The sequence below is a fragment of the Anopheles marshallii genome, chromosome 2 (assembly GCF_943734725.1).
Source record: "Anopheles marshallii chromosome 2, idAnoMarsDA_429_01, whole genome shotgun sequence".
Taxonomy (NCBI): domain Eukaryota; kingdom Metazoa; phylum Arthropoda; class Insecta; order Diptera; family Culicidae; genus Anopheles; species Anopheles marshallii.
This window is the reverse complement of record NC_071326.1, coordinates 85,009,998-85,036,490: the sequence shown is the minus strand read 5'-3', so window position 1 is coordinate 85,036,490 and position 26,493 is coordinate 85,009,998. Positions and strand designations below refer to the sequence as shown.

Here is a 26,493-nt window from a genome sequence, read left to right as displayed (position 1 = left end):
CGGAAAACTGAGGTAGAAAAAAATCCTCCGTTCACCAAAACATCAGTTGAATCACATCACAGCTCGTGCCTGGCAGCTGTGTGTGTTTTGTTGGTCAAATAAATTCTTCGAGGAATAAACGTGAAACCAACATCCCAAAGTCTCGGAACGTGAATATTGATCAGCTGCGTAACGGCGAGACATTTCCGAACGTTGGAAAAAAAATCGTCTGCCACAGGACGTCGTGCAACGTTTCAATGAACGATGAAAAATTCGAAGTAAATTTGGGTCAGTGGAACCATTCATTACTAGTGCGCCTCCGCTTCAATTTCTTACACAAACCGTAAAGGAAAGGAAATGGTGTAGGAAAAAAGAAGCGATGAGGAATTTCAAACGACAGTGAAAATAGTGTCGCAACAGCGTACTGCACGCACTTACTGTCTGGCCAGCATCGAATGCACCGGAAGGATGAGTTTTCCCAAAAATATCAACACTCACTATTTCTAGCTCTCGCTTGCACACGGAGCATGCTAAATGTGACACACTCGTCGGAACCTTCCGTTTGGCATACTTTGCACCGAGCGATTCGTTGTAATTGGGAGTTAATGTTCTGTAATGAAGTGTTCAGAACTACTCTCGCGCAGATGCTGGTGGGTTGGTACGGGATTTATGCAATTGCCGCTGATAGATTTAGAAACAGATACTAGGGAAAGAATGAAGATTTACTCACATCCAGCTGAGCTCAAACAACATTACGTTGTTCCCGAGGGAATGCACATGCAGGGCTTGCACGACGATTGCACGAGTTCCATCTTTTACTTTAATTATAAGGCGAACGTCATTTATTTGCAACTAACGTTCAGTGCAAAACAAATTGTTAACAATAATACAAAATATTTAGTATGTTAAAAATGTATAAAATAATATGATAATATTAATAACAACAACACAAAATAAGAAAAACAAACATTCTTAATTTGAAAAAAAAACCACTAAGAAGAAAACATACAATGTAAAAAAGTAAAATAATGGACAATAAAATACATATAACCACAAAAGAAAAATTCTAAGCAATAAAGATTGAAAAGAACATGCAAAAATAGCTTAAATAACAAAATATACCCATAAAACCACATCAGAACCAAAGAACAAATTGTTGTAACTATGCCTTAAAAAGGAAAAATAATGAAGAGGCGTGCCAAAGATTGGTAATAATATGAAAGAAGATATAGGACAGTGGAAAAAAGGACAAATGGACACTTTAATGGAAAAAACTTAATACAATAATAATGATTGTTTTAATACCAACATAAAAAGAGTATTAATTAAACAATCAAACACAACCCAAAAAGAGATTTAAAATATAATCAATATTATTTAAATATCTTTCATTACTTTTTCTCAATTTTGAGTAGGATACAAAACATTTTTTTAACATATATCTTCGGAGGAACACGGAAATAAATCTATTCCAAAGCAAACGTCAACAATCTCGTACCAAAGCGAGTGACAAGCGAGTGACAAGCCTTACATCGATCGACCCGTAAAGGTGAGTGACCCTGGAGACGACGAATTTGATATGGAATACCATTCGCCCCTGTTTCGGATCGATGAAAAACTGTAACAGCCTACAAGAGAAAGAGAGATGAGAAAACCGTTTCCTTTTTTTCACATAAGCCTTTCCATGAACACTAACGGCCCGCGGCAAAATGGGATTGGTGTGTTTATTTTTGGGGGAAAATGCATTTCTTTGCGTGTGCCGGCCCATGCCGATAGTGCAGTTTTCCAACTTCGTCTTCGCCCGCGTCTTCTTTCCCGCACGGCAAATGTTACACCAATCCGTTACTACAAACCATCCATTTGTTGCCGGTGCGACTACGTTACCGAAAACCGTTTCGAGTAAAACGATCCGTCGAGTGCGGGCGGTTTGGCCGTTTTAAAAACTATTTCCTCCCCCCAGCACAACTACCGGAGCGCAACAGTTTTCTTGCACTAATTTCCATCCCGGGGCTGCACTTTTGCCGACCGTGATTTATGGAGCTTGCTTGGGAGTTGGGTTCTCGCTTCCGTGTGTAACGCTTTACGCTTTTCCTCCTAACCCTGTGACGTTACAAGTGTTGGATGGTTTACGGAGTTCAGTGGGTCGCGACAAAAGAAAAGTCACACCAGCTCAACCGCCAGTGATGGATAGCAGGTTTTCAAAACATTGATCACTTAACCACGACGTCCGGAAGTGGGAGAAGAGGATTGGTTGGGAGGACGGTTTGGACGATGGATAAAATTTATGCAATTTATCTACTTTCTCTTAGTTGACCACGATTGATTGAAGGACAGTTCATAAATTAAAACTATCCAAACGGAATCCTTGCACAGATTAATTCCAATTCCTTGCAGAGAGTTGGCGAAGCAAAAAAAAAACTTGTAAAATATAGATAAGTCTCGCTAGATTATGTCGAAAATAAGCAATAATTTAACTAAATGTCGATATATGATAACCTTTCGCATGATTGATTATTATCATTTTATGCTTGAGAACAACATCAAGCAACGCTATACGTGTCTATCACTAGAAATCTTACTATTTCAAGCAAATAAATCTCCATCATATTCCTATACCCTGACTCTCAAAATGACTGTTCACTTGCAGTTAACATTGCAAATTGGTCTGCATCATCGTGGCACACAACTCCTGCCACATGTCCCACGGATTAACACCATTAGCCCGAGCTAATTTATCCCGGAAAAATATGTGCCGTGTCCCGTGTCGATCGAAATGATTACGAGCGCGGCCTGATCCGTACAGCATTCCGTTCGGGCGCATCTGCATAACCTCCAACGGGATCGCCTCACCGGGAGCGGCCGGCGGAAAAGCGGCCGGCGGAAAAGCGGCCGCATAAAATCGCCCGACGTACAAACCGCTTTCGACAGCTGTGTTATTGCACTGCGCCCGGTTTGTTGATGTTGCGGAAGACATTTATGGCCACCGCGATCCGGCGGCGCCTCCAAACATCGACCATGGCCAATATTGGAGGAATTCTTACATCCAAACAAGGTGCTTTCGGTTTCATGTCATTTGCTTTTTTTTTTGTGCATTCGCACAGACATCGTAACGAAGCGTACCTTAAGGTTTTCAATCGTCCAACGAAAAGTTTGCCACCACAGCCGGGGACAAGAGTGAGCGGTGCGGACTTGATCGCAACTGTCATGCCACCTATCCCGATTCCAAAATTGGCCAACACCGACCTCTGCAATGGGCCGCAAGAAGTGTCTTAAATCATCATCCTAATGTTGCCAACCGTGCCGCACGCGAGAGAGCAACGCACTTTTCCGAGAATGAAGCGTTCCTTTACCCCCTTTTTGGTTCCTTTGCAAAACCAATGAACATCCAAATGAAAATAAAATACAACAGCAACATCGACGACCAACAGCAAGCCGACCCCGTACCCCTGCCGGCGGTGGGAAAGATTTACGACGAGGAAAGCGATGCTGGAAAGTGAACCATTTGTCTATATATAAGTGAAAAACAAATTTTCCTCGCACGCGCATCGCGATCTCTTACGGAAATTCACACGCAAAGCTGCACGCCCATGCACGCACTTGTACGCCGGCTGCACAGTGGTCTAGTGCGGGTTATTCAGGTATTTGCTTGAAGGATTAAATTGTTTTATTTTACACTCACCATTCTATTTTATTAATTATGAAACATCATAGAACAACCGTAGAATAATTTGCTTATTTAATTATTTGTTTTACTTATGTATTTGTTGATGACGACATTTGCCATACTGTCAATACCGCTTGCGTTGAGTATTTCCTCCTTATAGTTTAGAATTGGTGTTCCTTTGTACCAGTTTTCATCCATTTTTTAAGAAGCAGCAGCATTAAAATTATAATTTTCCAACAATGCTGATGATATATTTCAAGTTTAACTCAAATTTGCATTAAAACGTCCACCTCTGGACCTATCGTACGCTTGGTGTGCGTCTACGTGAATCACGATTATTGGTGAACGCAAAAGTTAATCTCAGCTCGCCAAAAATAGAACACCTATCTATGGCTATCCATAGGCGCGTTAGAATTAATAGCAATCCTCGATAAAACATACGATTGCACGCAAATTTTCCACCAGCCGTGCGAGGGTATGAAGTGTGTGCGCGCAAACAACAACGACATGTGCGGAAATTCGTGCAAATTTTCCGAAATCAAACGATAAACATTAAAATCGATGATTTTGGAGCCATCACAGTTGTTGGTGTGGTTGTGCACGTACAGCAAACAAACATTTTTAAGAGCGGTTTTAAGCGCCCGCAACATTAATGCGGATAAAAACAAAATGTTACAGCTATTTTTTTATTGTATTAAAACTGCCACATGATGGAAAAATGGATGAAAGTCTATTAATTATTTCACCGAAATAATACCACAGGCAAACAATATGCCACATTGTTAACATTAATTTGAAAAACCCACGTTGCATGATTTTTCATCGTGCATCAAAAATGTGATGGTAATGTAGGAACCAAGGGCAAGCGGCCTCCAGCTTTTTCGAGCACACACCACCATTGATATTAATTAATTGAACCGTCACGTGTGCACACAGGAACTGACCTATCACAAGCCGTGCCTCTTCAATCAAGAAAGGGCTCGCCAGACACATTCAGCACTACGAGAAGGGAACGAGATAATTCAACAGCCCTGGTCGGAATGAATGCCGAAGGGTGACGATCATATCTCTAGCGCCTGATCGTACCCCTGGAACTGGCGGAAAAATCGATTAACCTAATGGATAAGCAACGGAAGGGTGAGTTTTCCAATGAGCGTTGCGAGACGTGAATGCGCATAAAATGTAATATACTTTTGTGTGTTGTAAGGACGAACAATTATTTATCAGAAAGGCTCAACAACTGGACTTGGGCGTATCAACATATTCGCATCACTCCTTATGATGGATGATTTTTGGGTTTGAGGGTTTAAGCAAGGATGCAACGAATAAGTTTAATGTTTTTTAGTCGATTTAATAAAAAAAAAAACAAAATGTTATGAATCAAATGACTTTATTTTTGCTCGTTGACTGCCTTGTCACCCAGTTTTGGGTGACAGCAACACTTCTCAACAGGCCCCGCCATACGCTGTTTACGGGGCAGCTAAATTGCTCAAAGTTAAAATTTGAGCACAACATTAACGATACAATAACATGAATATGTGTCTGTTACGGAAACAAGTTAATTAATTTTTTTTTTTTGAAAACAGAACACTTATTGCACCACATCGAGAGGTATGAGATGCTCTATAGAGATTCCTGTAGTCTTATGAGTTAAATTGCTAGAAATTCTACTTCATTAATACTTACTGTCTGTAACGATTAAACTGAAAAAACAAATAATGAAATATCAAGCTGGAAAACTATATTAAAACCCTTTATTCCTCTCATTGGCTTAACGATCTCCTTATGTCTGGAGTCGTATAATTCAATAAGATAGTTCGAGTCAAACATAGTTTTGCCAGATACGTCTGGTTATTCAAATGTCCTTTTTAATGACGTGATGGTTCAAAGCGAAATTGTAATGTAGGTTTTTTGTATGAAAACCACCGCAGTTCCCAAATCGAATGATATATGAGCATTGCAATAAAACTAAACACAATAAAATGCGATAATACTGCCCAACTACCAAACCAATACATTTTCATTCTATTTTATGCAATGGCTCAATTAAACTCTTCTATAATCATAAATGTAGCCCCTGAGAACTCTACATTTACTCCCAAAAAACCGCTGCGATATAAATACACCAATGCCATCGTCATACATGCTGAACCGAGACGTGGAAAATTAGTTTCATTTAGTAACCCCCTCACACACAGCCATGTCCACATAATGCTTCGACAAAATGGACACAACTTTATCCACCAACATTCGGCCACATTCCAGCCATCCTTACAAGGATTTTCATTCCTAATAAGGGTTTCGTGCAGCAAATAGCCCCAAAAAAAAAGCTTCCCATACCGAACCCTCGCTGTTGGGCGCCTTCCGAATAGCGTCCTGGCGGCAGACCGAACCGTCTTCATCGACTGCTTAAATTAATAAAAATCAACTGATAAGCAAACACGACCAAGCGCGCCCCAGGAGTAATAACAATTAACGCGATGGGTTGCCGTGGCAACTTCGTCCAGCGATGGACATTTCAATGCGCCCTCAAAGTTCATGTTCCGCATACAGAGTGTGTGTGCGCGCAACAGTCCTGCCACCGACTAGAACTCGTTCAATACTGCTCCATTAGCTGCTTTAAACGACTTTACACCAGCTTAAATGCAGCCGGACTATCCGCCCACGATGGTTAGGGCTTTGCTTCATTAGTGAATGTGAGCTTCTTGGAAGAAGGAGAGCGCCTGGATTTACATATCTCGCCCGTTGTTCACACGTCTGCAAAACGCTGCTCCTCCCCGTAGCAGCACATTACACTGAACCGTATCTCTTTAAAAAAAACGGCGGGAGCCTCATGCCCCATCGCCCTGGAAAAACAATTTAACCACGGTGAGTCCCAAACGCTTGGCGATAGCGAAGGGATGCCCCCCAAGCAAAAGGAACCCGTGCGGCACAGGGAGGTGATGGCCACTGACTTTGTACCATTTTTCCCGTCGTTTAATGTATCGTCCAGTTCCCTGCACCCATCCGCCTCACGGCATACAAAATGAAGAACCCTGGGTCCGCCGGGAAGGGACCTGAAATTAATTAAACTACACACTAGAATAATTAAAACTCAGTGAAACGTGGCTCCAGTGCCAAGCACTTGGCAGGAATTACCAAACGCAGCCAAACACTGCGGAAAGGCTCTGTGCAGGGAACGGTATCAGGGAGCAAAGGCACGAATCGACGAATGAAGAAATCCCCACGGTGGGACCACCACTGCACTTTGCCGCGGCAAATGCTAAAACGAAGGCGAAAAATCGACCCCCACCAAGCGCTCGAGGACGTTGCAAACGAATGCGGACGAAAAAAGGATTCCATGGATTCCATGCGAGGGGGAGCAAAAATCGTGTCGTGCACATTTATCGCCTCCTAGCTCCCTGACATTGGGCGCGTCGGCATACCCTGCGAACAATTAAATATGCAACAATGCAATGGTACACTTGCCCGCGTACGAATCGACAACCGTTGTCGTCTGGCGCGGCATCTGAAAGAAGTATCCGCCGGTCCGGCAGTCCAAGATTATGGATCAAGAATCATAATAATTTAAATAAATATGCAGAAGTGATCGTCCTAGGGTGCCCTTCCTTCCAGCATGATACGCTGGCCATTAACCTACCCCAAACCCTATTTTACGACAAGAAAACGCCGGCGCCATCCTACCCTTCCCGCTTTCGGGGTAACATTCCCCCAGAAATGGTCGGGAGACGGGGTGAAGTGCAGTAGCACCCAACCACCCGGAGGTGCATTTCGGACGATGCATCGATGCGAAAGCCATCGCCATTTGCCACTTCGCACATTTATTCGAATTCCCATCGCCGACATTCGTCCCGGCTTACGGGCAGTTGTTCGGGTATTTGCATCTGATTTACATGCAGTTGAGCGATTGGACCGCGCTGGTCGTGCATCGCGATGCACTTGCAATTGGAAGTAGGCTCAACCGATCGGTTGATCCATTTCCGCTCGTCCAAAACCGCTTCGCTTACGAATGAATTGGGGGATTTTCGTGGTGGAGCGCAAGAAACTTCAGAAGATGCACTACCACGACAACACCCGCTACCGGCGGATGATTCATTCCGCGCGGAGGGTTTATCATCCGGTGGATGATAATGAGTTACGGATGAGGTCAATTTATGCGCTACCTGATCGGTGGATAATCCAAAAACTTTTCCGTACCGTAGAAGTTCCTGGGAATTTGCCATTTGTCATCGAGCTGCAGGGAAGGGGAACGGACGAACTGGGCTTATCCGCCGTTGTATTTAATAGTTTACGAGCAACCAATTATTAATGATTCATTTTTGTTGCACAACAAGCATCAAAATAGGTGTGAAAGGTACATCTGCACTCAAGAACGTCAAATTAAAAAAAAATATCCCAAAACTTTGAATATGAGAAATTTGAAGCTGATAATTAAGAGTATTATTTTAACAAAAAAAAAATCATACTGATATGAAGCCAGAAATGACCCACATTGAAAAAATATTAAATGTCATGACAGCTGTATTAATGTAGAGCTGTAATCAACTGTTATTTTCCATCCAATAGCAATACAAAAATCACTTCATGCGATAAAGAGAAGCAACGACTCGCTATCCAACAGCAAACACTGCTTTAAGTGCAGTTGAGCCAGCCTAAAACCCCTAGATGTCAATACAATTCCAAGACCTATCACCCTCCAGTACGTCAATATTGACCTTTATTTTCAGTCCTTGACAACTCAGACATGCTCTCTATCACCGGCACCACTTTCCATTCGTCTCACCATGGCGCTCCTGCTCTCTTCTAGATTGAACCTCATAAATCAATATCGGTAACTCGCGAGAGACAACAGACGCGCGTAATAGATGTCGCCCGAAAGCAAACGTACAACACCGGGCAGACGTCAAGCTACAGCTCGCCCCATACACGCTGGGCAAGTGGTGTTTTTATTACTGATTTATGAGACCGTTGACTCCCGGTTACGTTCTAGCAGTATGGTGCTAAAGCCAGCGGACGAGCGATCATAGGGAATCCCTTACTGTCGCCCTGGTGGCAGAAGTAGAACCTCCGCCGATTAGCTGATTGAAAAGAGGTGACTGACTCGTCGACTCGTCTCGATTGAACCATCCGAACAAACAAGTGTGATCTACCAGTTTAAAGAAGGAGTTGGGACATGCAAGGGCGCGTAGCAAGTTCATAGGAAAAGAAATCTAACAGCATTAATTAAAACTCTTCGCACGCACATAATTCAAATATGTCAGTGGCTCTCGGTTCGTTTGCTTCACCCACTCGGAGCTTGGGTTGGAGAAATTGATCGGTTGGGTGAAAAAGTGACTGATGTCATTGTAATCAATATTTTAGGAAGGGAAGCCAAACGCTATTTAAAGTCTACCTGCACGTTCGGATCGTTACGGAACAATATGTACAGCGTTACGAGTTGCCAGGGCACGAAGCCCATGAGGTACGTGTATCGTTCTTAACGATCGTGTATCGCTTGGTAGTTCCCTAGCACAGGAAGCCGGACGGAAATTTGCAATGCAATGGATACGTTAATGCTACCTAAATGTCTTGTGCATAGCAACGTGAAAACAAAAGCATTCAAAGCTGTAAACTGTCCACTGGCTTCCTTCTAACCTTTCAAAGGTTCTAACCTTCCACATCCGTTTGATCGGATTTGACTGTCACTTCGGCTGTTCGGCCGGATATGGTGAATGGAATAATGAAATAACACCATCATAACCATCGTAGCTCGTAGTGTCGAATGTAATTGACTGCAAACGTTGAATCATACGGACGGGCGAATAGTGTTAGTGGTAATGTATGCGCCAATAGTGCGATCCGGATCTGAGTTCAAATCCCAATAGAATCGTACCTTAATATGGAGTACAAAAATTATTGCTGTTATTGCTAAATTTTAATACAACAAATGAATCCTTCAAAAAATGATATAATATTTGAAATATAATTATTTCTTATTTTAAGTAAATTTTATACTGCACAAAAATTCTACAAATATTTAACTACAACAATCTAAAACATTCACATAAATGTAAGAGAATAAATAAAAACAAAACCGTTCTGTAGCCAGAGTTAGAGCTGTGCAATAATTTGAAGTTTTCATGCTCGGCGAACCAGCATGGAAAATGCGCCGAAGCGGCACTCAAACACCAACCGAGCATAGTAACCAAACCCGTCCCGATGTCGTTGAAGTGTAACAATTTTTATTCCAGCCCATGCACGTATACAATCCGTCACCTCTTTGCGCGTACCGATTTCCATTTCACTTTATCCATAGACACCTATAGACATAGCAAATAACAAATGCAACAACAAAGGCATTAAAAAAAAAAAGCTTCTGTTCCGTCTCGGCACACGCAACATGCCGGCTATGATGTGGCACCGACACAACAAAAAATAAAACTCCAGGAAAACACGCGAAGGAAAACGACCTGGCCCAGACACAGCGAACTCGCCGCACGAGAACATCACTCGAGTGGAAAAGTTATTAAATTACGCACGCAAAAACAAAGCATTGCCATCCTTTTCCAACTACCACCCACATCCACGTGACCCGGCTGGGTTTGAGTGACCTGTCTCTCAAGTGGCTTTTCTTTAGCAAACCCCAAAACGACCCGGATCCCCTTCGGTTCATGTTTAACCCAAGACAGCAGGGAAAAATAAAACACTCAATAGAGCATAGCACGAGGGACGACCTCAAACTTGATCAATTGTGATTGACTTTGACAGGGGCAGCAGCTCGTCAGTGTGCCAAAAATCACTCTCGGTGATCGCCAGCTGAAAAGTGGGACCACTTCCGACAGCACCCAAACTGCACCGTTCCAGCTGGTCGGCGGCGGACCGATCCATTAGGTCGTGTGGACGGTGCCCACTTAAGATCGATCAGTGTTCAAGCATCGAGGAAATGTTATTTTTGTCGTAATTTGGGTGCTTCTTCGCGAGCTAATATTTACTTTTGCATCGGTGATTGGGTGGTTCTTTTTATTCTTGTCCGCTACACGTTAACTGAAGGACTCGAAATTCGTTAAGGGATGTCTAACGCCACTTCGTGGCCGGTTATGCTCTAAATTAATATGAGTCACACAAACGCCGAGCGACGCCCTTGAATTGGTTGAACCAGTAGGTGGAACAAACTAATTAGAATATTGCGTGCCAACGCGTAAGGGACTCTGCCGGACGTGCTGACCTAATGATGGATCAGCTTGAATTGCGGTGTAGCAACATTCTAGACAAACGCAACATTGGCACAAAGTATTCCGTTTGCATATTCAACACAACCAATCACCAGCTGCTAGGTAAATAGAACATCGGAATCAGTTCCACAAATACAAATAATTAGCTTAGTCTGAAAAGCGATTCATGTTTACAGAAACTGAAATTATTGGATGATTGCGAATTGTTCTAAGGCTTGCACTATACAACTCTAGAGCGGTCCCTGCTTATGCTTAGTATTCAGCAGATGAGCTCATCCGCGAGCTCGTCAATCAATTCTCATAACGATGCCGGGGGTTGAATTCATTAAATGCTTTCACTTTAGTTAAGTTTAGCTGACATTCATAACCGTTCTCCAGTCCGTCGGTGTTGAGCGATGCTGTTAATGGAGTTGTCAGTGGCCATAAAGTCACTCTGTGTCTAGACGTTGACTGGACAATACGTGTTTCCTTCCGCGGATTACAATAGGAGTATGTCGTTCATCCGTTAAGAAATTACCACTTCTTGCTGCTAAAGACAAACCAGCAACCATTGATATTACTGTCTATTATTTTTCAAAAATTCTTCAAATCCGTTGACAGTTATCTCGTCTATATCTTTAACTTTATCACCTGTATCAAAGACTATGTTGAGCAATAGGGTCTGGATTAGATTTAGGAATTAGAGCTCTGATCGGAACAGTTCCATTTCAATCTAAAACCACTCTAGATCTTCTCTATTCCGATACTGATACTTGGGATGGAGATTTAAAACAAGAGTGCGAATTCGGATTCTACCAGATCCGGAACTGTCATGCTCCTGGATACTGATCCAAGAGGATGGAATTATAATCGGATTCCTTACGATTGGAATTCGAAATGAGGATGTAGAACTTGTAGAATAAGTTTATATATTTTGCTATGTGATATCAACTTTAATTATCAAACCTTTTTTTTATGAAATCATTCTCATAGTTATGTTGCGTACTGTACTAAATTACATCGTTACTCACCCCAGAATACCGATAGCTATCGCGCTCTAACAACAAGAACGATAGAAAGGGGTTTATTCGAAACATTGAAAATTCATCGCTTCATTGATTCACCGATCGAAATGATCGTTGTGGTTTCTTTCCCGCCCTGCACAGCTACAGAAGCATCCCAGCACATGCCATTGTGGTTGGAATGAATCATTTGATTCCATTTCCTGACCCCTTCGATCAGCCTGAAAGCGTTCAACCGCCAGCATAGCCGAGCGTCAGAGCACTCAGCTGTGCTAACGGCAGCAAAAGGAAGCGAAAACTCCCACAACAAAACCGGCGTACTCCAATAACACAGCGTGAATACAAAGAGTGCATATAGCACCAGCAACGCTCCAGCATAAGGCACATGATTCTTATTACAAATTCTAACCATTTTTCCTTCTTTTTTTTATTTTTCAAAGGCCACTGTCTCGAGTTGCGCACACAGGAAGCCGTACCATGTGCCGCACCATGATGATGTTTATGATGAGCATGATAATATCGGCCCCAGGGTGCAAGGGTCTGAAAAATGCATCCGTCCGTCAAGCGCGTACGAAAGTGAAATGTTCCAGACGATGGAAGAGGAAGCGAATACCAACCATGCAGACGGCGCACTGGGAGAAAGAATTGTCTTGGCAATGGGTGTTTATCGCGATGGAAGAAGGAATGGAGGGAATGAAATTGAGTCGAGCATACGGCTACTTCACTGTTGTTCAACAGATGGGAACTATTTGATGTTGGGCTCTGTACATAAATGAGGGTTGACCAGTTAGTGAAAGAAATGAACTGCATTTGAGTAAATCATTCATGCAATTCGTTCTATTCAACGACGTGTAGGTAAATGAGTTATGCTTATTTTACTATATGATTTTACATGAACTTTAAGTCTCATCTCTTCTAATTAATATATACAAATTCAATGAGAAAATGATCAAACAGTTGATGTTATTATAAGATTTATAATATAATATTGTTTAAAAAAATGTAACTAAATTTTAAACGATTATCGATACCAGTTTTTAAATATTCCAAAATACACGCAGCAACTCCAAACCTCGAGTTTCAAGAGCTCAAGATGAAAACATCAGTCAAGAACCGAAAGACCGAGGAGTAAGAGAGATACATATGCTGCTGGTAATGTTTTAACGGGGGCTTACACTGTGGCAGCTTGATCAAGACTGAGCGGTAAAAGCAACATTGGAGTAACATCTCCGCCACACACAAAAACATTCCGTTTGCCAGTGTGTTTGTGTTGCACCGTTTGGTATGCATTGCCAACACAACCGTCAGCATACATACTCGCATAGAACTGTCATTTCATGCTGATAAGTAACGTCTTGAATGGAACCGGTGGCATTTAACGAACGGAACAGCTACAACGATGATGACGAACGCTTCCTTCGACGTTAGAGCGCATGGTTTAATTCAATTAAAATCGATGCAAGCCTTTTCGCAAAGCAACACTCTCAATTGAGGCGAGTTCACTTTCGAAGAGGTCGAAGTGGTTAGTTTACGGCGCCGTTGATGAGTATTTGCATATTTTTCAAACGGATGTACTCGTTGTACGCACGGATGACAAATGCAGTTCCGGTGCTGTGGTACAGCTGCTAATGCACATAATGCCGTTGAAGTGGGTCCGCGATAAAGCACTGCCCCATTGACGCTGTAACCGTAATAAGCGTTGTATGATGTAATGCCATCGGTCAAGCGAACTAATTAGCAACCATCGATGAATTATCGACCGAACGTGTGCAGTGGTTTGAATTCCCAACCGTACGTGTCACCCTTCGGGGGGCGACTTTCTGCAACACTTTTGTACCCATCTCCGAGGAGGTGGAACTGTTGTACACCTCAAAACAAAACAGAAAACACATTGCTAATTTATTGCTCAGATAATCATTGTTCTTTCTTTGTCTTGTGCCGCTCTGCGGGGAAGAATGATTTTCGCTTCTTCCCATAATAACACGAGCCGTACATGATTGATTGGAATAAATGTGTGAGAATAATAGCATCCTTCCGTACCAAAACCTAGTGATTACTGTTTTCAATGTACCGGTGGTACAGCCGTGTGGCGTCAGTAGAACATTGTGGTGTAGCAATTATTTCAGTACATATATTCTACATGGTGTCTAATCTCTCAAACGAGATTAGCAGCATGATGGCGTTTGTGCTCCGTTGGCTTCACTCACAGATGAAACGCATTAAACCGTTCTAGATGACTTATGATTAGACGATAAGATTGCACGGTTCAGCTGTAAATGTAATAGAACATTGCAAACCCCATTTTTCATTCTTCAAACTTCAAACTCATGTGACGTATGTCATTATTTTAATGCGATTCATGTTAATTTAAAAGTGATGTGAGTAATATTTTTCTTTTGCGATTAATGTAGCGCAGTACTGCTTATCTTACGCATTAAAATAGTAGAAACTAATTCAAACTAGTGATGGGTAAATCGACGAAAATTCGTTAACTTCGATGACAAAAAGGAATCGACTCCAAGCAAATTCCGGAGTCAACTCCGATATTCGGGATCGCCTCAATGAATCAAGAATAATTTTCCAGTGCTTCAGACCACTTCCCAATGCCTAAGGAGTTCAAACCCGATGTTCCAGAATTATTCGGGGATGTGGGAGACGAATTAGATTAGTCAAAGTCCTGCGCATTGGTCGGGATGGGATTTTGGTCCAGTCCGTTTCGTGTGAAGACCGGTACCGTTACCATCATGCCACCGGACGCCCGTGATCGTGCCCTACCATTTAGAATTCATGTAAAAACTTCTCTCCTGGTCATTCCGGGTCGTTTTTTTCCGGTCCGGGTTTTAATCTTGCAGGCAAGTCTTTATACTAAAAAAGAATACTCTTTTGTTTACTAGTAAAACATTAACGATGTCTGTTATCAAAACTGTAAGAACCACGTAAATTTTCTCAGTAATGTTATATAGATTCTAACAAAAAATAATAATATGATAAGACGCCTAGGTGATTAGAAAAATGTGTGGCGTGGTTCCCACCCAAAAAGATGAAGGAATATTTATTAATAAAGTCCAAACACAACATCTCCAGTGTACGGGGAAGTTATGGCGTGCAGAGGAGTGTAAGTATATGGTAAATGTTAAATAACACATAAATAACATTTATAATCAATTCGAACTAGGAAATCTATTTAAACTGTTGTTTCTATCAACCGACTCATGAACAAGCCTTGGAACTGTCTTAATGCACACTGATAAGCGTTCATCTTGTACTCGTCCTGTTATCAAATCACGCAGGGTCCCGCCATCTAAACCATACGCACGTTATGCCACTCAGTATTATAAATAATCCAGAACGTAGGATTGCTTGTGACGTCGCGTACGGCTGTTGACTTTGAAAGCCTATCAACAGGTCAACGGTAGCTAGATGCTTACCACATCATCTTCGTAGTCCCGAAATTTGGCATCACTTCGTTGCTCCGTGCCGACTGGTTTTCCCACGATGACTATATCCATTAAATACAAACAGTGCAGCAGTAATAGACACTTGCCGGTAGAAAACATCGGACCAGCTGGTCGCAATGTCCTATATTTCCTCATTTGCGTTTTGTGCGTAGATTTTAGTAGTGATAAAGCTTGGCGGTGCTATTCGCTACCTTATCACGCTCACTGGGGGTAATGGTAGCTTTCCTTGTTGCTACCAACAAAAACACACTTTGCCCTTTTTTAATTCTCTTATAAAAAACACAAGTTAACAGCCTTTTTTTCTGTGCCCGACATATAACTTCAGATTTATTTTCTTTTTTTTACTTGTAAATTGCACTTTGAAACACTTTTTCTAACACTTGGCATGCACTACTACTAACAGACGCATCAGCTGATTGGTGAGAAAAACTCCATCTGTGTGAGTGTCACCTCACATCACTTCCTGCGAAACACTTTCACACACGTACACACGCGTATCTTCGGAAGACCGCTTTCAAAACACTCACCAGAAGGATATTCGATCGAACGCGATGACTCACGCACTGCACTCGGGGGTATTCCTTTCGGAATAAATTTTCCTTTTTCCCAATACTTTCACACTTTCCAAACCCCTTCACACACTTTCAATTGCCTTTGGCAAGGATGCGAGTGACACTTTCAATAATTGCAAAACTAGATGCCCATTTAAATAACGCACACAACCATCTGACACATTTGGCAGTTGGAACACATGGTTAACAATCGCGGCGGCATTTGAATCGTAGCAACAAAGGTTTGGTGATATATGCCCGTAACAAACCACTTTTTAATCCAAGCAACACTATATCACAACAAAACTGGTAACAATACGAGCGTAAGGATGACAACGGTGAGACCGGTCGGCGTCAAGCAGACGGACGGAGCACGACACGGTGGTGGAAAAGACGTAGGAACGGAAAACCGCGCGCTTGCGTAGAATGTCCTTTAATGCGTCCCAAAGTTCGTTTGGTTTCTCTTTATTTTGATTCCGCTCTGAACTGCTTTCTTTCTTTCGCTTGCGCAGCAAGGTTCGTACCAGGGCCAGGTTCAGGATAATAGCTGTACGAGGGGGCGGCAACAGGCGGGCTTCATGGACAAGGGCACACGCTATGCCGGACCCAGTTGAGAAATGAAATAATCCTTTTGTTGGATAGCTTAAAGGTAAAAACCATCATTAACACTTGTGCTTTCGTGGTGATGTTTGCGTGTTGGTTGCCGCCCGCCAGTTTACCGCACACCGGAGCTGCGCAACCGATGCTCAGTGGTTCACGTCCAGAGTTAAACTAAAACCGTTCAGGACTGCAGATCAGACGGTGATCGTACGGAACATATGCAACAAACGAAATGTACGATCGTAAGAGACATTCAAACATATGCTGAAAACGCTCTTTCATCCTCCCATGGTTGACAGCGGTGAGAGAATAACGCGACGCGCACTCTCACAAATGCCGGCTGAAGATTATAAAAGCGGAGAGAAATACCAAACGTCAATTGTGAATACCTGTATTACCAGTTTCCTTTGGTAGATTCAGAAATTCCAACAGGTTATGGTTTTTTCGTCACCTGCCGTAACGTCACTGTTACTAATCAGCCTTTCCAAATCACTACGTCATACCGATACCGTCATGGTTATCCTGCGCAGTGTGATCCACTTGAGTTGATTGAAACGCTGACGTTGGTATGAGTCATTTATTTACATGATCATAACGATAAGGTTCCAAACCTTTGACGGGAATATCAACCTTAAAAATCTAATTAATACATATGATAAAAGTTAAGTAATTATCTATAATACATGCTGTTGACTTCAATGGACTTTATAAAGATCAGATTCAGTTGATGATCACAAAAGTAGAAACAATAATTTGAAATAACGCTTTAATAAGAAAGAATCCTAAAAAATCAACACGCCTGAAACCATGCAATACGCACGACAAAGTAGATTTTTTATTTCTTTTCAAAACCATTCGACAAACGGATGCAGGCACAAATCAAATCAGTTAAAATTCTAAGATGCTGTTCGTGTAGGAAAGAAGGGATCTCTGAAATCAATATGATTAACCTTAAGCTTGTTTGATTGGAATGCAAACATAGCTCAAACAAACATTTAACCACCAAGCAACATAAGCGGAGTGATACCTTTGATGTGCAGCACAGACGAGCATTAGCTTAAAAACAAGCGTTTCAACAATCGCTTCCTACGCACTAACTGTAGTCTCTCAGCAAGTTGTGTTATCAGCCGGGCCACAATGCATGTGCAGTTCGAGTGTGTTTCACATCTTGTGTCCAGCCCGGAACAGCTACCGCAAGTGTTGATAACCCTTCTTCTTCCCGTTCTTAGATTTGATTTGCCCTCTTTTTCCGCACACACACAACAAATTATCGTCTGTTATCACTCACGCATCCAACCACTGGTTCCTAAGACGTTGTTTCAACGGAGGATCCTGCTGGGTTCACGATTTCCAGTGAAATGGTTTTCTTTTTCTCAACTATTTATCGCCCAAGTGCGGTAGTAGTGTACAGCGAGAAAATAATAATAAAATTTGCATTTTTATCAATTTATTTTTATTTTTGACTGTTTTCGAAAGACCAGGCAGTATTTCTTGCTTTGAATTTTGTTAAATGTTACTCTACCGGGTTGGGCGAACGATTGCAAACTAAAAGTATGTATTTCATGTTTCACAACACAGAGAAAACATTTAATCGTAGCAACAAAATGAAAAGATTTTATTTCGATATTTAAAAGAACGTCATCCAATTTATGGGTGACACGGCCCTCACAGAAGCATACCCGTCACCCATATTGAGTCGATCATCGTCGAACATGATAAATGTTCGGTTAGGAGTGTTTACAACATAGTTTTGATGAGTTTCGTCATTATCTGTTGACAATCCTGGAGATTTTTACGGATCTTTTCTCTATTGTTATAATTACCTTCATGAAGGGCATTAATCTCAGTCATTTAGTACCAGTCGTCTAAAGTAAGCAGCTTTTCGAAACCTAATGAATATAAGAACCGAAGATATCTAATGCTAAGGCATGTAATAAGGTAGATACGGATCATCCATAGAACGGATTAAGCGACCTTGGAGGGAAACCCTAGAAATATCAGAAGAACCTAGTTGATTTAACGACAGAAGAAGCAAGACAGCTTGGATCGTCAGTAATTAGGACATTAGACCACCAAAACTTAAGCGATTTCAATTATTTCAGAGTATAGTTCCACGTTCATCCACAACAAGCGCATCATTTCAAGCGGAAGAGCTTGCTAATGAGGCGTAACTCCTTCGCGTGCGAGTTCTACCCTTTAAGGATCCGTAAAAGGTGGCGGCGTCCTTCACTAAGTAGCACGTTTACTTACTGCCTCGTCTAGAAAACGTCTGCTCCCGTCACCGCACGTTTGGAGGCTGTTGACACACTGCCATTGCATCTCACAGTTAGTAATGCATCTCCGGCACTGAGACCTTCACGGCTCCCAACAAAGAAAGCACGTGTGGTAACAATCATCGGAACAGAATCTGTCGCGGCCATCTGTGTTCTAAAACAATAGCAAACTAGACCACCCATCGTGCGATCACAGATCAATGCCGGGCAGAGATGATTGATTATTGGTAAACCTTTCGTTGGAATGTCTAGTACAAACACCGTTACGTTTAAATTGCATTCCTTTGTGCTGAAAGTTCTCAAGCGTCTTTTAATACGTTAAAATGAAATTATTATTTATCTATAATTTTGTTTCATGAGTAAATTCTTTGTTTTATATGTAAAATTTATTTTTGTATGATTCTTCAACCAATCACGAATGCGCAACGATACGTTTAAAAGTTTCAATGGTGAGTAATTCTCTCCAAGCTAAGCTCTCTCCCTCTCACGCTAATGCGTGTTTCATTTTGCTGTTTCATTTTGTTGTGCTCACGCCAGATAGCGTCTCTCTTGCGCTCTTTCCCTCAAATATTACTAAACATAGTTGCGTCGATTTCATTCGTTAAGTTGAACATTACATTTTACAATACTGAATTCAATTCAGTAAAGTAGTTGTTGAAGGAATTCATCTAAGAACAACTACAATAAACTATTATTTCGTTGCTCTATGGACTATTCTTGGACAAAGATAAATTCTTTGGGCAGTTATGCATCATTTATTCATTATTTTTCTAATCATTTATCGTGAAATTTAATTTATCGTTCGTCACGTTTTTGCGAGAAAGAACCAATCACACATGACATTTTCAATAGTTACAAATCCTCACGTTTTTCTATATCTTGAATCATAGTACCGATACGAATCGTGTGGTGATTAATCCTACTGGTTTAAATTAGTCAAACTTATTTGTTACATGCATCAGAAATACATACCGGATTGATAATATTTTGAATAAAGTAATCAAACAACCAGGATTTGGTAACACTATGAGGCAATGTCTTTCACTTTCAGCGAGCGCTTGTGGTCGCTGTTGAAACGAATCGCTAGCAGATAAAAACAAAACGATCACAAGTCTCCAGGCGCAATGCTGCCGCCTTGCGAGATGTTACCTTATTCGGTAAAGAATTCACAACAACCAAACACTACGCGCAAAACCAGTTATGCAGTTCGTATTCGCAACAAAATGTCTTCTTGTGTTTTATTTTGTTTCATTCTTTTAATTTCTCTTTTATCCAACCAACTTAAGTTACAGCGAGCCTACATTTTCAAATTTTTACATATTTAATAAATGTAATAACTGCAATTGAATGATGTTTATTGTGGGTGCAAGCAAGGTTCGTCTTCCGTGGCTGCCGTAATCCTGTGTTGAGATGTACAACGCCATGTAATGACGGAGCAGTAGAGTGAATACAGAACACAATGGAACACCCTTTTCCTCGACCATGCAGTCGTGGCCGAGTGGTTAAGGCGTCTGACTCGAAATCAGATTCCCTCTGGGAGCGTAGGTTCGAATCCTACCGGCTGCGCATTCTCGAGTTTTTTTTGTCATGTCGCTTACCATTCGCTGAAAAGCTACATTTTTTGAAAGCTTCATGTATTATACCAGTTACCACAAACTTCCAAAGCTTCTTCGAAAGCTCGATACGTTAAACTTCTATGCGAAGGGCGTTTTCTAGCAAGCAAATAGTTCATCACTCAGCTGATTGTCAAAAAGACACTTCAATCGTAAACAATCATTCGCCGGCGGAAGACTTATATTGTGTATCTCGTGCGCCTACTGTATTGTTTGGCTCCAATTTTCACCGTTCTGTGTGTGTGTGTTGCAAATCTGAATGTTAACAATCGGTTCCAAACCAGTGCCTACCGTATCATCATCTGTATCGTCCACTAGCAGCAGCTTGCAATGGCGCCTAGTAGAATGGTTTTGCGCCAGTTTGTTCGCACTGTCTGAAGGTAAGTACGGTTCCCTTGGTGACGTCATAGTTGAAAAGTGTTGCTGCGATATGTTCCACGTGCAACAGTTACCACTGGCATGCTCGTGTGCAATTTAAATGCCACTTACTACTTAAATGTACCTCGATTCCTAGGCGTGGAGTGAAACATTGCGTCTGTCGATTGACCGTGTGCTTTATCTCTATTTTGCCACTTATCTGCTGCTCATCTTATTTTCACACTCATCCTTATCGGGCTCTTTTTATCACGGCATGATTGCGACCTATACACGTTTGCAATCAAGCACTTTGTGATAGTGTTCTACGCGCGTTTTCTGTTGCGTTAACGATATGGTGCGAGGGTCGTATGTTTCTCACAATCGTTCACTTTTCTTTTTCACATCATTCTAAATGATAAGGGCGATGGGCAAATTATCTCATAAATCTGATGCTCCCTGCCTCGAATGAACTGAGGAAGCAAGATAAGCGTATATTGTTGTATCGTTGTCTTTTACACACCTCCATGAAGTCTCGGGCCGAACTGATACACATCGCAGTCAAACCACTACCGAACGACCGATTTGGATAACGTAAAAAACGGTCCAGCAGTTTTTATTTGTGTTGGTTTTGGCGTTGTTAGGATACGTACAGGTAGTTCTCGAGACACACTGCTAGAGCGGACCGCGGAGATCCGCGCATCTCGAAACCGGGTACAATACCGGTTATACTTGTGAGTTACAGAGTCGATTTTCTTATGTGCTCGTAACTGTTGGTAAACATTACTGCAAAATTTAAGCAAACTTTCTGTATCAACTTATAACGCATTATCAACCCTTTTTTACTTATTTGAAATTTTATGTTACAAATGAACAACAGAGCTGTAAGAGCTGTGCGTCGGTGGGACAATCTGTACGTAACATTTTTGTTTACATTTTTTCAAAATATGCAAATCCAATTTGTCCACACAGTGGGAATTACACAGTTTACAGATAACAGGAGCTCGATAGCTACACACAAACGGCAGGAACGACGATATTCACATTCATCCATGTGGTTACGGATCGACAAGATACGGCCTGAGGTACTATGCAGGCGGGGTGGGTGTGGAAATACGGTTTGCGAACCAACCTTTGTATACAAGTAGCGTCTCTCGTCCGACGCAGCTCACCAGTTCGACTTGACGTTTCGAACTGATCAGAACGAGAACGTCTCGGCGGCGTGCTTGCCAACGATCTTCCTTACATACACGTAGCCCCGCACATTTGTTCGTCACATTACGTGGCAGGATCTCCACCACCGTCAGCAACCATCGTCGGAGCGCTTGTTAATATGCGTTAGACACTGTGAAGAGCAAACGAGACAAGTGCATATCGGAGGATCGGTGTTGATTAGCTCCATATTTACTTCCACCATGGTTCATTCGCCTTTCCGGTGGGCATAGCTGTTGCTGCTATCTTCAGTCCACTCTACGCGTCGTATGATTAAAGTGTGTCTACAAACAATCAGTGTGCATTTCGATCGTAATTTCTGTGATCGTGCGTGAGTTCTTCCTGTTCGGACGCTTGTGCTTCGGGGAGCGACATTCGATTTGCACGATGAGTGCCCACAGTAACGTGTTCCGAGCTGTGCGTGGTGGTCGTCACACCGGCGATCCTAAAATTGGTAAATAATTTTAAAACTTTACATACGGTATGGTAGAACATTTTATTTTTGCTCGCTTACCCGGGGAGAATTCTGTTTGAAAAAAAAATCCAATTCCAGTATCAATTAAAAAAGCAACCAAAACCTGTTTTTTGGAACGTGTACGTATTGTGTTAATCATTTTGGTATTTCTCGCCAGAAGCATCACGCTAAAACCTGTTCAGTACTGCTGTTAATCGTTATTAAGTAGTTAACGGTGTGTGAGAATGGTTGACAAAAAAAAAATGCATGAGGTCATGCGAAGGAGTTTTGTTGCGAATGAGCGTTGCAAAACTATATTCCTGTGTAACAACTGAAAACAGAAAATCAACAGTGCTGTTTTCAATTAGATACACCTCACCACAAACTAGACTTGCAACACAATAAACGAGCATGCTTCAAAAGAAAGGTGCTAATTTCGATTTTCGATAATTTTGATTTTCGAAAAGTGATCCTGCATTTTTAAATATCCAAAGTGTAAAATCCCATAAAAATAATAGTTCTGCCAATTGCATTGTCTAAAATGTCCCCTGTCCCTTAAATAAAATGGGTCACAGGTTTGGTCAGGTCACAGGTCACAGGCATACCTGGTTTGAACTAATGAAACGTGTGTTTTGATTGCTTACAATTAATTTGAAGAATAAGTTAAATAAGTTGTGTTGATTACATTCTTGCCTTTCGCGCTGCAACTAAGCAATACATACAATATTTATAAGCAATCTTCAACGATGATTTGTTAGTTTTTGTATAGTTTATCGAAAGCAATTGCAGGTTTTTACAACATGTAATTTTATTTTATTTTTTTTTAATCAATCAAAATGGCATTGAAGTAATTGTAATGGCGATTTCGTGTTGCAATTGGAATAAAAACATGTGTTTTTTTTAATACAAAATTCCTCAGTTTGCCCAATTGTGTGATCATGTAGAACAGATGCACGATCACAACCCTTATATCTGTCCCATAATTAGAATTGGATGTCACACTAGAAACAGAATTCTTTACTGCTTAAACAATTATCAATAGATAAATCGAGCGACCATAACGCATTGAGAATCGCATTGCCCATCGATTGCTCTCCTTCACGAGCTTGATCGCCTTGAAGGTGATATGTAGCCTTCATAGCAAACACTTTAGTGATTACTCAGTTCCATCCACCTGAATGCTATGTCAATTCCACTAATGGAACCAATTATGTTAACTGATCGTTTGACTGCATTACAAGCCCAACAAGTGCTGTACGACGATCTGATGGATATTGACACCGAATTGATTACTGTTCCTGGAACTAGACAAGGACGAGGAGTTCATTAGAAATTCATTGGACAAAATAGAATTAGGCTTTTTGCGCTACCAGTCCCGTAAAGAACTCGCTATCAACCGTGTCAGACACAAAACAAACTCGGCCACGACAGACTATCTTCCCCGGCGTGCTCCAGGTGCAGCAATTTACCACCCCAGGTTCAACGATTTCTTCACTGCGCTGGGTCGTGAAGCATGCAACCGCTTGTGAGAATGCAATGTAGGTCAACATATGGATAGGAGTCCATTGTGACACAATAACACTACAGATGATAACGCCACACATGTTGCCTACCTATATGCTGCAGATAACGTCGCTTTACGACCATAAACGTTTCAATTGTCTCTTGAGCGTAGATACTCTTCACATGTTTTCTAGAACTTTCATCCCTAGACCAGTGCTGAAGCGTTGCGTACAATCTCTAAAAAGGCTTGCGTGCAAGATCTCGATGCTATCAATTAATCATGGGAGATTCCTTATCGTGAGCCGTACCCGCTAGACGTAACCTTGTGAGAATATGAGTGAAGTAATAGTACGGTCGGTATCATTTTTTGTCGATAAGGCGTCTCCATCACGCACTCCGAACACCGTAGGTACACGCCGGTTTGAGTGGCGTGCGTCCATATCTCGCACCGGGACTATCTTTGCTATTGCTGAAGCAACCCGATAATGGTGCCACTGCTTGGGAGTCTGTGTTGGTGGTTTAACAGGACAAATACACAACACAACTTACCGAACAATATCAAACATCAAATTCAGTCGTTCGATGAATCGTACGCGGGTTGGAGCGGGTTCCATCCACTCGGTTTGTATCGATATACAGCATCTGATTTCGATTCCGTAACGAAATTGTGCAGTAACCATCGCATAGCACGTGATTCACTATAAATGAAGATAAGAACAAACATACACGCAAGCAACTAATTATAAAAAAATATGAAGAAAAACATGCACACCATTTACCACCATTGCCGGTGAAGTTGAAGCATAGTGTTAAGTGCGAATGTTAGTCGTTATTTCTGTGATTAAAAGTGCATATATCGTAGTTAACAGTTAAGCCCATCGGATAAGAAGTAAAACCAAACGCAGGCAATGGTGGCGCCATCTAGTGATGGGGCCCGTAAGCTGCTTTTGCTCAGGGATTCTGACAGACGTAAACGAAGGATAGAGAAGTTGCGCCGCATCAACCATGACCATCGAATGCGATTGATTGTAACTGCGCTTATAGGTAAGCCGGGATGTATATATTAAAAATAAAACCCTAAAATTCACTTATAACGTCGGCGCTAAGGGGTACCATTAACGCCCGATATTGGTTATTATCGCCCGATATTGGTTATCACTGGTGAGTCTGCGGCGAGTCTTGATAAACAACGTTACATTTGATAACGTTCTGTGAGACTTCCAACAATCGTATTATTATCATCCAAACGTTAAATCGAAATGGTTGAGGCTAGATACTGTAAAGCAGTATGCTAGGAATGGACTTTTCACTTAAAATCCAGACCTATCACAGGTTTTTTTAAACATCTTTCAGGATGGTTTGTTCTCATAGGCCAGAGAGATTGCAAATTCCTTTCATCTCCAGTTGATATTTCAGAATAACTTATGGTTCCTATTTCGATGCCTTTTATTCATTTGACGAAGTTAAATTATGGTCCTGAAGAATCAAACTTATTCATAAAATTTGGAAAATCTGGAACAGTTTTCGTTTACTAAAAACTTTGGAGACTCAAGGCTCTGTGAAGACTATAGGTTTTGATCGTACAGGCAGTCCCCGAGGTACGCGGTTTTTGGAAATTTGACAGCTGAGTTAGTTGTGCTATAAACTAAATGTGCTATAGAAATGTAAGCAAAAAAGAGTAAAATTGGTCTAAAATAGCTTCCTTTGTCACTTAAAACATTTGTATTTAGTTTATTTTAATGTATTCTATCAAAAAGCAGCCTGGTTTGCTGAATAAATTAAGTGCAGAAAAGGAAGTCAACTATGTAATTTTGAAGTATACACGATTTTACTCCCGGATTCGACTTACGCGGAAATTCGAGATATGGTCCGCTACAATAGCGTATCTCTGGGACTGTCTGTACAATAGCTTAGCTATTCTATTACCCGCTTTTTCCCGATTTAGTTTTGTAATAAAATATTATCCTATAAGAATATTTAAAAAAAGTTCGTGAATTGCATCTTTAGACTATATAATAATCCTAAACATAGACCAAACAAACGGTTATAATAACAAACGGGCCCCTGAGTGTCGTAACATTTACCCAAATGAAAACCCTTGGAGGAAACTAGGCTTCGTGTACGGATAAACGAATCTTTTTTTTAATTCGTAGTTTGTTTATTACAGTAATGATCGGGCCAACTGTACCACGAATAATGTTGAAAGCCCATTTTCGTTTCGACCTAGACTCTAGTTCTGTTGACAGTGTAGTAGCGCTACGTTTTCGTGGTCATCACTGTATATCCAGTATTCGGAATCACGACGTTGGGCTAGCGTCCGATAGGGGGCGCCACGTTAGAAAAGGATGGAGAAATTAACTATCTCTTATCATTCCCTGCGCCGTCATTATTTTAGTTCTGGCAAAATAAAGTTGATAAAGCCACATCCAACAAATCTATTCTTCCGCTTTACCCATAGTTTTTTTATCTTTACTATATATCCTAGCAGTACAGACAGAAAACGATTCTTGGGAAATTCTCCACACTTGCACATAATGCGCGAACGTGTTTTACTCTTGCGCAGCGTGCAGCTCGTGCAGCCGATCGCTTGGACGTATTGCTGTTTCTTCACGCCCTTTAT

General features: G+C 41.5%; 1 non-coding gene across 1 annotated transcript; it reads left to right on the top strand.

Moving 5' to 3' along the window:
• The first annotated feature begins 20,221 nt into the window (after window positions 1-20,221).
• On the top strand, window positions 20,222-20,303 carry Trnas-cga (transfer RNA serine (anticodon CGA)). The gene has a single exon. It is a non-coding gene; the product is annotated as a tRNA-Ser (tRNA).
• The last annotated feature ends 6,190 nt before the right edge of the window (window positions 20,304-26,493 follow it).